This window comes from Fukomys damarensis, unplaced genomic scaffold, assembly GCF_012274545.1.
Source record: "Fukomys damarensis isolate Sample0158 unplaced genomic scaffold, DMR_v1.0_HiC HiC_scaffold_35, whole genome shotgun sequence".
Classification (NCBI taxonomy): Eukaryota; Metazoa; Chordata; class Mammalia; order Rodentia; family Bathyergidae; genus Fukomys; species Fukomys damarensis.
In genome coordinates this window covers 36,019,390-36,029,389 of record NW_022900947.1, presented here as the reverse complement: position 1 = coordinate 36,029,389, position 10,000 = coordinate 36,019,390, and the positions used below count along the sequence as shown (strand labels likewise).

At 33.9% G+C, this 10,000-nt stretch overlaps 1 protein-coding gene and 1 non-coding gene across 4 annotated transcripts in view; both read left to right on the top strand.

The window, feature by feature from the left end:
- Positions 1-10,000, top strand: part of Gabra2 (gamma-aminobutyric acid type A receptor subunit alpha2) — a 137,729-nt gene that overhangs the window by 75,695 nt on the left and 52,034 nt on the right. The gene's annotated exons all lie outside the window — the stretch shown is intronic.
- On the top strand, positions 6,560-6,695 carry LOC117284264. Its single transcript, XR_004515353.1, has one exon. It is a non-coding gene; the product is annotated as a small nucleolar RNA SNORA13 (small nucleolar RNA).

Below are 10,000 nucleotides of genomic sequence, written 5' to 3'. Positions count from 1 at the left end.
GGCCCTGGAGGCTGTGAACATGTTTGGACTTTGGTAAAAGCACATAAACTCAACTGATGAAATTGAGAAACACTTTCTTCTTTGCATTTCCTTCCTTGTATCATGACAAGATCTTAGTGCATTCCATAGGCCAGAGAGTTCCTGTCAGGTCCTATTTAGGCATCAGTGTCTTCTGACATTTAGCTTTTCTCTCCTTTTCCCAGCCTGGTTCACAGTGGAGAATGCACTGTGAGAGAGAGGCCATAATCTAATCTTTGTCTCCACTTTCTGGGTCTTCTAGAGTTAAGCGATGAGAACGGAAATTAGAAAAAGAAGACAGTGTCTCTTGCCTACATCTGTTAATAGTTCTCTCTTGTGGATCAGTGCCATTTGTGTTGTATGTAAATTGTGGCTCTTTCATGAGGCGCCTTTGTGATTTCTTCTCACTGATCATTTTATTGCACTGTCTACACTTGGGTATTATAGGAGAGAGAAGGATTCTTTCAACGAGACTCATGCTAAGCTACCTTCTTTGGTGTCCAAAGATTTTCTAAAATCTTTACTTATATTTCTCATTTCATCTTTACAGGAATCCTAACAATTACATTTCATTATTATGACCATTTTTTAGACAAGTCACCTGAAGTGAAAGAAGAAAAATCTGCTCAAGGATAGGTGTCCAGATTTACCTAATTTAAGAGAAAGCTTTCAGCATCTATTTCATATTATTCAGCTTATTGTTTGTTTGATCTTGTATTTTGAGTCAGTTGTCAGTGTCGAAAGAAGACATTTTTTGATATGTGTATTGAAAAAGTACTACATGATATTTTAGTATAATTACAGTGGTTAATATACTCAAGCAAATTAACATGTCTATCATCTTGTGCAGTTACCTTTTTTTTTTGCAGTAAGAACACTAAAAATTCACCCTCTTAGCAAATTTTCTATATGCCACACAATATTTTACCTGTAGTCTTCACATTGTAGCTTATATCTCTAGATTCACTAACTGTACATTTTTGTAACTATACCCTTTGGCTTACTTCTCCCTGTATCCTCCTTCTGGATACCACCATTTAATATTAAACATTTTTTAAAGATTCCACATATAGGTGAGGTTCTTTCTGTGTCCAGCTTTTTTGTCACTCGGCATACATGATATTCTCTAAATTCATCCATGTTATCATAAATGGCATCTCTTTTTTGAGGCTAGAAAGTACTTATGTACATAAATATAGACTATTTTTTTAGAAGTATCTGTTTCTTTTTAAGGCTGAAAATGTTTCTACACACACACTCACACACAAAAAATTTCTGTGTCCATTCTTCTATCAGTGGACACTTAAGTTACTTTCATGCCTTGGTTATTGTGGATAGTGTTGCAAAGGATACAGGAGTGCAGATATCTCTATGAGGCAATGATTTGTCTTCCTTTGGATATATACTTGGCAGAAATGTTGCTGGATCATATGGCATTTCATATAGAAACCCCTATACTAAGGCTGTATCAATTTACATTCTCATCCATAGTGTGTAAGGGTTCCCTTTCCTTCACATATCGGTCAACTTTTATGTACTCTGTGCACTCATGTGCTTGCGCTTGTGTGTGCGTGCATGCGTGTGTGTGTGTGTGTGTGTGTGTGTGTGTGTGTTCAGTACTAGGGATTTTGCATTGGGCTAAATCTCTAAACTTACCTTCCCCCACCTCTTTTCTCTTTCTCTTTCTCTCTGCAGCTCTCCCTCCCTCTTTCTCTCCCTCTCTCCTTCTCTCTATCCCTCTTCTTTTCATCTAGCAAGGTCTCTCTCAATCACTAAAGGGCCCAGGTTAAACTCTAGCTTGAGATCACCCTGCCTCAATCTCCAGAGTGCTGCAGGTTATAAAAGTTCACCACCATGCCTAGTTTATTGTCTTTTTCATAATATGCATCCTGGTTCTGATAGAGTAATATCTCTTTGTGAATTTATTTGGGTTTTCCTGATGATTAGTTATATTTAGAAAAATTTTAAATAGCTAGAGGCAGTTTTATGTTTTCTTTGGGGAATTTTGGCTAGGGATTTAGATCAGTGGCAGCGCACCTGCCTCGCAAGTGCAAGGTCTTGAGTTTGATCCCCGGTACTGAAAACTAACTAACTAAATAAATAAATATTAGTCTTTATGCTCTTGAGTTTACATTTCTGGCTCTCAAAGTTGTCATTTTATTGAATATTTCAGTTTAGTTTGATAAGTCTCACTTGTTTAATTTTGCTTTTGTTGTCTGAGTTGTTGCTGTTTCCCTACTTGAATGTTTGCTGTTCAGAAACTCATTACCAAGACAAATGGCAAGGAATTTTTCACCTACGTTTTGTTCTACAAGTTTTACAGTTTCAGGTCTTATCTTTAGGTCTTCAACCTATGTTGAGTTGTTTTTTGTGCATGGTATAAGAAAATGGCCAATTTCCTCTTTTGCATGTGAATATCTAGGTTTCTAACCTTACTTATTGAACAATCTACCCTTTCCAGAGATTGTAATATGCTACTGCCAGCCTTGCCATGTAATACTTTTTGTAACTAAATAATCCCTGACAAGTATACCTTTATTGATCTCAGAAGAAAGAACACTGCACTTTGATGTCCTGCCTTCAAGGGTTGTTTTTATGTGTGGTACAGTGAAAACAGAATGGTGTCTGGAAACAGATTTCAAACTGAAACTGTGGCATTAAAACAATTTTGTTAGTATCAATTTGAAATAGTCCCTACCTGGGAAATGGAGATATTTTCTGTATTTAATGCAGTTGTTAGAAATTTAAATAAAAAAGATTATATCAAATTGCTAATTCCTATCATTTCTTTCATTTTAAATACTTTTATTAGCTATGCTTTAATACTATGCTATTAAAATCTTAATATTTAGCTGAGTTTCTAATTTATTAGTGAAACTTGGCTGCCCTCTAGTTCCAAATGGAAAGTCCAAATATCTTACCTCCACAATGGTTGGGATATATAGTAGCTGCATGTACAATTTTTGTTTGTTTGAGTATTTTTGTATAAGAGAGATTTATGATCTTCTACTAATTTGTTTTATTGGCACTCTGCTGATGTTTTTAAAGTGCCCTAATTTTTGGGAATTTTCAACACTAACAACTTGCTAAATTTGTTGTTTACCTCTCTATAAGTACGTATTGAAAGATGTTAAGCTTAGCTATTGTTGTAAATTCCAAGGGTGTTGTTTATTTAATAGCTACCTACCTGCTTCATAAGCTACGTTTTTCTTCATTATAGAAAAAAATCACTAATTGGAAATTACTCATGGGAGACTAGATTTTTTTTTTAATTTTATTGAATTTATTGGTACATTTTAGGGATACAGTACAGTTACATTCATTGTTGGGATCCTGTACCTTTACATGGCAAGCCTTGATTCTCATTTTTTCCCCTTACCTCTGCCCTCCCTTCACCCCCTCCTCCCCTCCCCATCTACAAACACTTTATTTTCCTCTTTTCATTCTCTCACATTTTTTTCTTTTCCCTTTTTGTTCTTCCCCTACGCATCACACCTTCCCTACACCTTTAGCTCCTTTCTTCAAATTTCTAAATGTCAGTAATCTTATTAGAATCTTATGCATTGTTGCAGAATATTCACACCAGGGAAACTATTTGGTATTTACACATGTGGGACTTATTTATTTCACTTAGGAGTATATCTTCAATATGTATCCATTTTCCTATGAATGAATCTATTTTCTCGCTCTTTATGGCTGAGTAATATTCCATTTTATAGAAAAACCACAACTTCTTTATCCAGTTTCCAACGGATGGGCAAATAGGTTGTTTCCAAGATTTAGCTATTACAAACTGTGCCGCTATAAACATGGGTGCACATACTTCTCTGTGATATGATTCTTTTAGTTCTCTTGGAAAGATACCCAACAGAGGGATGGCTGGGTCAAATGGAACCTCCAGTCCAAGCTCTTTGAGGTATCTCCATATTGATTTCCATAGTGGTTGCACTTGGGAGACTAGATTTTAATAGCAGAAACGGAATCATGAAATAAATTTTACTACTTTTAAACACACTTATTCTATGAAATTAAATGAGAGATCACTCCATTATTTAGTCTTACAATATGGTTGTGTTTAGTCAGTAGATATAATTCTCCAGTAATTGGCTATAAGCATTGACGTATAACTAGTGTAGTCCAACAACAAAGAATATATTGTATTGTCTAAGTGACTGTGTCATTGAAATCATGTTTATATACTAGGTTATGCAAAAGAGAGTGATTTTGTTGTTTGCAGAACAAATCATGGGATATCAATGAAGAAATTCACTGTATAAATGCAGATTTTTAGTGGCAATAAAAACACCAGAATAGAAACTCCATCCGTGTTTGCGTTCTGCCTGTAACACATTCAGAAATAGGAAATTCACTGAGTTTATCTCTGACCACATTTATAAAAGGAAGACATTTGGATTCAATTTTCCACAAGGAATTTTTAAAATCTTGGATCTTTAGCTATTCATCGTCACCTGACAATCAATGTTACTTTTCCTGTAAGTAGGATAGCGACATGTAGGTATGTCCCTATGGATATTTTGTTTCTTTCTAAAATTGTGCTTTAGTGTGTCTGTATTCTCTAATGTATTATTCAGTAAAAACTGTTATAATTTCTTCTTAGAATCTCCATTTATGGGTCTGTCTTAAGTTTATATGAAGTTATGCTGTAATTGTAATTGTAATTATTGTAATAATTTGTAATTATTTTAGCAATTTTCTAGTAAAACACAAAGCAAACAATTATTAATCTACACTCATGGAAAATCTAAAGTTAATTTTAAGGAAACTTTTCAAGAATATTCTTTTCAAACAAAAAGTATGTATTTTAGAAGTGATCCAGTAAATCTCATGCTAATAAATTATTTGAAAATTGTGTACTTGCTAGATACACAGTAAATACAGCTTGATTGAAATGGTTGCTTTCCTTGGTATTTTAAACTAGAAGGTAAAAGCATACAAAAAATAATCAAGTGCATTTGTTTTTACATATTTACATGTCTGTACATCTTTGTATAAGATACAGGAAAAAGTAGTCATTAAGAAGAAATGTGATATCAAATACAACTAAGTATTAATAAAATAGATTTTTGCTTCCACTCAACTTGTTACAATGGTATTTAGTAATTAATATATTTAAATGTACTTTGATTTGTTTTGTTTTGTTAGACATTAATCATTTATTGTAAATTAATTACAGAGTTTATTCTGTAATTCCAATTGTCACAAGTTTCTAAATATAAATAGTACTTCAGATTTTCTTCATGCTGAATTAAGATATAAATTAAATACAATAAGTTACATTTAATCACCTCACAAATAAGACTACTATCCTGTATCATTTTCTATTTTTATCTCTATTTTTTTTTCTCATTGAGTTTATTAGTACTTTTTTTGGTATACAGTACAGTTACATTCATCATTGGGATCTTGTACCTTCACATGACAGGTCTTGGTTCTCATTTTTTCCCATACCCCTGCCCTCCTTCACCCCCTCTTCCCTTCCCTATTTACAAAAACTTTATTTCCATTTTTTTTGTTGTTTTCTCAGATTTTTTTCTTTTCCTTTATTTCCTTTCCCCTACCCTTTCCACTTCCCCTACACTTTTTCCTATTTCACTTTGTCAATTATACCATTAGGATATTATGTACAGTTATAGTTTTTCACACCAGAGAAATTATTCGGTATTTACACCTGTGTGACTTATTTATTTCATTTAAGAGTATAACCTCAATATGCATCCATTTTCCTATGAATGACTCTAATTTCTCATTCTTTATGCCTGAGTAGTATTCCATTTTATAGAAAAACCACATCTTTATATTTATTCCTGTAGTTAATAAACTGGAAATCTGCTAGAATGTAATATTAAAACACATTAGATACAAATTCAAAACTTTGTGCATTAAAGCTAGTATAATCCATTTTGTTAATTTGTTTTCTTCTAACTTGGAAATATAAATATTTGTATATAAATGTACTTTGTTATGTTTACTATTTTTAAAAAATATTTTGACATAATTAAATATCTTATTCTAAATTCAATTTATGTTGTTTAATACATATTCTAATGATAATGGTGGCTAAAAAAGATGTGGGAGGTGAAATTTAACAAGTTCACTATTTTCTATTGGTCACTGAATTATGATGATAATTTTGTAAAAACCTGTTCACTGATTTTAGATGTTTGTTTGCACATTTTGGGTGTTGAGTTTACAAATGACTTACTGTTTGGAAGAGCTTTAGGTTATCACTAAGCATTGCTCACAATGAAAATTCTTTGTTAAAAACAATGGATATAAACCCATTCTTTAAATAATTTAATTGATAAACACAAATTTGCTTTTACAGAATTTTTTTAGGTTTGACTATGTTATTCTTAGCATGGCTAATGAAGAGCTCATATTAGGCATAGAAGTGATACTCTTTATTTGTTCTTCACTTGTTCTATGTGGTTACTAATGCTTTCTTCCATAGGATCATAATAGGAATTTTCCAAAATTATTTTTCAATTTTTACTAGAGTTAGTTTATTCAGAGTACTACTGGTCTTTGTATTGCCTATTTGCTTTTGGAAACTAGTGAATATGATGTCAGAATAGGCATAAATAAATAAATATCTTACAGACTTTTTATGGACTTATATTTGATATATTTAGTGCAGGTATTTCATAGTAACAACTCACTAAAAAACTAAGTATTATAAATCACCTAAATTGGCAGAGTCAGTTTACTGAAAACCAACAAATAAAGCATTTATCCTTCAACTGTTCCCTGTTGTGGTCCCTGCTTATCCCAGAGGATATCTTAGAAATATGACTTTAGTTTAATTGTGGACAGAATGAAGATGCCAGTATCATATTATCTTATATAAGTTCTTATGTATGAGAGAAGACTAATTTTTTTCATTAAGTTTGTTGGTACTTTTTAGGCATACAGTACAGTTATATTCATCATTGGGATCTTGTACCTTTACATGACAGGTCTTGTTTCTTGTTTTTTCCCCATACCCCTGCCCTCCCTTCACCCACTCCACCTTCCCCTATTTACAAGACTATGTTTCCATTTTTTCCTTTTCTTATATTTTTTCTTTTCCCTTCTTTCCTTTCCTCTACCCTTCCCATTTCCCCTACACCTTTAGCCCTTTTCTTCCTATTGCATATTATAAATTACACAATTTAAACCTTGTTGTCAGTTTTATTTTTTCACACCAGAGAAACTATTCGGTATTTACACATGTGTGTCCTATTTATTTCACATAAGACTAATTTACCCTTTCCCACATTAACTCTGTTTCTCCTCAACTCGTTGAATCCTGCCTTTGGCTTTTATCCATTCCCAAGCTTTCATTTTCTTTCAGCACAACTTCATCTTATTAATCTTTATATTCTTCTTAAATTTTATTGATGTTGAACAGTTCTCTTAATTTACTTTGTGTGCATGCACATGCTCATATATTTTTGTTCTGTTATGGGTCCTCTTCCTTAATTTTCATGTGTTCTTTCCATATTTATTTTTATCAGTTAATCATGGAAAATCTATATGCTATTTCTCTTTTCTTTTCTTTTTCTTTTTTCTTTCTTTTCTTTTTTTTTGGTACCGGAGATCAAACTGAGGTCCTCGTATTTGCAAGGCAGGAAGCATAACTATTGAGCTAAATCCCTGGCCCTATATGCTGTCTTTGGTACCAATCATTATAATTGTTGCCACTAAAAACAATATAGTCTAGTCACACATCCAATATTACTATTAAAATAAATTTAAATGAAATGCACTACTATAAAAAGATTGAAATGACTACACTGAATAACAAAAAGTCTTGCAAGAAATTGTCAGTAAATGGTAAATAAATGCTTTCTTATGAAAATGATTGAAGGGCCACCTGCTCAGGCCCACCCCATGGGTCTATGACCTCCCTGACTGCATGCCACCAGATCCAGCAAGGAAAGTAGCCACGTGGGCGGCCTTGAAACACCCCAAAGACCTGAAATCCCCTTCTCAAACCTCCTCATTGGGCCAGTACTTGGACCCACTGTGCAGAGGCATAGGTGGTCATGAAGGGTGTTTTTCTGAGCTCCCAACTTTGAACATCTTTAAGGAAAGGGAAGGGGAAACCTGTAATGGAACTGAGTGGAATTCAGCCCTGCGGGTTGGGAAACTCAAGTTTGGCCTTGTGTACTGAGGTCAGTCTGAGTCACGGGGACCTGCCTTTGGCTAGCTGAGATCAGGGGATTTGGTTCTGCACATGGCTGTACACGTGGTATAATATGACAGAAGAGACATAGTCTGAAAGAGGCCCTTCAAATTCTTTTTTTTTTTCTTTTTCTCATTCCACCCTGCAATTTCTTTATTTTTTCTGTCCTCTTTTTCCAACTCAGTTTCTTGCTCCACCATATTATCCTTCATCTCTTTTTATTCCTGCTCCTGCCCTAACTCAGACTTCTTCTTTTATCATTTTTTCTTTATTTATTTATGTTATTTTTCTCCTGTCATTTTACCTCACTCGAGGCTCTGTAGCTTCAAGGGAAGGCAAGCCCCTGTTACTGTTAAGGGGATATATTCTGTCCTTATTCCTGCACTCTGTCTATCCCCTTTGAAGTTAATAGTTTCGGTAAAGATTGTATGGTCATTCTACGTCCTCTGGCTTCATGTGAATCATTCTCAATTTCTTTCATTTATCTACGCTTCTCATCTTAACTCAGTCTAAGCCCCCATCCTAAATGGTAAAGATGGCTATATTGAAAAGCATATTTACTGCAAACATAATTGGGCTTCTTCTTCTTTTTCTTTTTTTTTTCCAGCTTTGATTGAGTTTATTGGTACATTTTAGGGATACAGTGCAGTTACATTCATTATTGGGATCTTGTACCTCTACATGACAAGTCTTGGTTCTCATTTTTTCCCCTTGTCCCTGATCTCCCTTCACCCCCTCCTCCGCTACCCATCTACAACCACTTTATTTCCATCTTTTCATTATATTACATTTTTTCTTTTCCCTTTTTATTACTTTAATTCACATGGTTTAAAGGTGATAGATTAACGACTACCACAAGTGGACAATTTGCAAGCTGTGCTTGATCCTATTGGGTTGCTGAATGTATCAATTGGGATAAAAGATTGTGATTGATTTGATGAGTTGTTTTCTCTGATGTTATGAAAATGAGGATGTCTATGAGTCATTAGAGACTCAAAAGAGAAAGCGGAACTGTATCATGAAGATTTAAGGAATAACCAAGAAATTAAACCAAGGACAACCCAACAACAAAAATAAAAATGAGAAAACATTTAAGCAAGACACAGAGACAGACTTCCCATTCACCAATGGCAAACAGTAGGGCAAATGAGGATGAAAAGTCTGATAGTGAACCAGCAGGACACCCTAGACCCATAGCACAGGAGATAACAAAACAGATTAATCAGGCTCTAGAAAATTTCAAATCAGAAATCATTTCCCAGTTAAACATAGAGATGGTGAGCAAAATGGAAGACATGATTCAAGAATCTAGAACAGAAACTGACAAAAAAATAGATGAGTCCAAGACCATTATGGAAGCCATGAAGACTCAGCATAAGAAAGAAATGGAAACAATGAATGCCCAACAGAGGAAAGAAATGGAATCCATAAAACAAATTCAAACAAATATCCAGGAGATTAAGAGCGCTATTAAAAGTGTACACAACAGAGTAAAAGATTGTGAAGAAAGAATTTGAGATATAGAAGATAGGATTGCAGTCAGTGACCATGAAAAGAGAGGTCTCTCAAAAACAGTAAGGGATCATGAGAAATCAATCCAACAACTTCTAGATGATGCAAAGAAAAATAACATAAGACTGATAGGAATCCATGAAATAGCAGGAGAAAACACAAATGACTTAAAAAAAGCTCTTCACGGAATTAATGACAGAAAACTTCCCAAACAGAGGGGAAGAATTAGACATACAGATAAGTGAGGAATATAGAACTCCAACTAGCCACACTAAAAAAAAA